A 1,674-nucleotide genomic window follows, 5' to 3' on the forward strand; every position below is an offset into this window, starting at 1 on the left:
GTACAAAAAATTCTGGAATTGGTGAAAAACCAATCTTGAAAAATAAAACAAACTATATAGTTCTTAAAAACAACTATATTTTATGTTTCAAAAAATAAACTAATTATTAATTAGTGATAAAAAATAGCGGAATAACAAGATCAATTAGACTATTGAAACAAACACCGTTGTCTATTTTTTTCAAATATAATATATATTTTCAAACATATTCAATTTGACAAAAAAAAATAATTGTGAATATTGTTTCTTAAACAATGCGTTGAAAGTAAAGAACTATTACTCCAACTATCATCTTCGGGACAACATCTTTTCCGTTGTTCTTTGAAAACAGTAAAACCTTGGTACCTTTACAAAGTCGTTATTTGCTATTGATAAAATGGTATAATTAGATTAATATCATAATTAATTTATAAAATCAAATGACAATATTATCATAATAATACATTCAAAGTAAATGGTTTGATATTAATAAAAAAATAGTAAGGCTAAGTTTTATTTATTCAAAAATAGATTTCACGGTATTATGGTGAAATAAATTAACAGAAAAAATACACAAAAAATAAAAACTGTTAAAGGGTTTTGTTTTGATAATATTTTTTTGTGTTAATTTTAACGTTTTGTTGTGAAACAATAAAATACAGTTATACTACAATACTATTATAATTTAAAACAAAATACAATAATTATAAAACAACTTTTTGTTTTGGAACAATAAATTATTAATTTGAAAAATTAAATAGTTCTAAAACACCGATATTGATATGCAACAATAATGCCAATAATGCGACAATCACGCAAATTGTGAAATAAAAAATAATTGTTTTGAAAGATAGCTGAAAAATGTACAAATCTAATTGTTATGAAACAGAAATCTATTTGTTGTGAAAAATAAGGAATTATTGTGAAACTAACTGTAATGAACATCAATAATATTCTTTATTAAAAATTACAATTTACAGGGGTAAAACTGAAGGTATAAATTCGAAAGCGGATGTATAAATTTAAAGTTTTTGATGCCAAATTTGTCATTTTCAGGGTTTTATGATTCGTAAATTAAGCCAACCCCCTTTGATTTGAATTTGACAATGAAAAACAATGGAAATAAAATGAAAAGAATCAATAATTATGTTTTGCAACGATACTAACATATTAATAATTTTATAGTGTTTTAATTATATCAATGGTTATATAATAATTCATCAAGAATTCGTGTGTTTTTAATAATCAACTAAAGTTAAAAAATGAATCAATAGTAATAATTGTTATAATTAAACCATTATTAATAGTTGACGGTGAGTTATAGTAAATTTGTTATTATTCAATTGTATTTTCAGGGTTTAAGACAAAACACAACCCGTTTACAACTAGATAAAAATTTTAAGTGTATTTTAATGTGTGGGTGAGTATTAGCTTTATGGTTTGTTTATTTATTTATTATCAACGCAGTTATTACAAATTTGTTTTATTAACAATCAGATTGGTTAATGCAGATTTTCATACGCTTTGGTTTGCGTTTTTCATACGCAGGTCGGTCGTGAAGGCCGTGAAACACAACCAAAAGTATCGTAAATCATTTTTATGTCGAGTGTTGTTTGAATAATAACAAAATAATGATAAATTTATTATAAACACGAATAATTTAATGTATAGTAAATAATTAATATTGTTATAATT

Source organism: Entamoeba invadens (genome assembly GCF_000330505.1).
Source record: "Entamoeba invadens IP1 unplaced genomic scaffold scaff_1105074724863, whole genome shotgun sequence".
Classification (NCBI taxonomy): Eukaryota; Evosea; order Mastigamoebida; family Endamoebidae; genus Entamoeba; species Entamoeba invadens.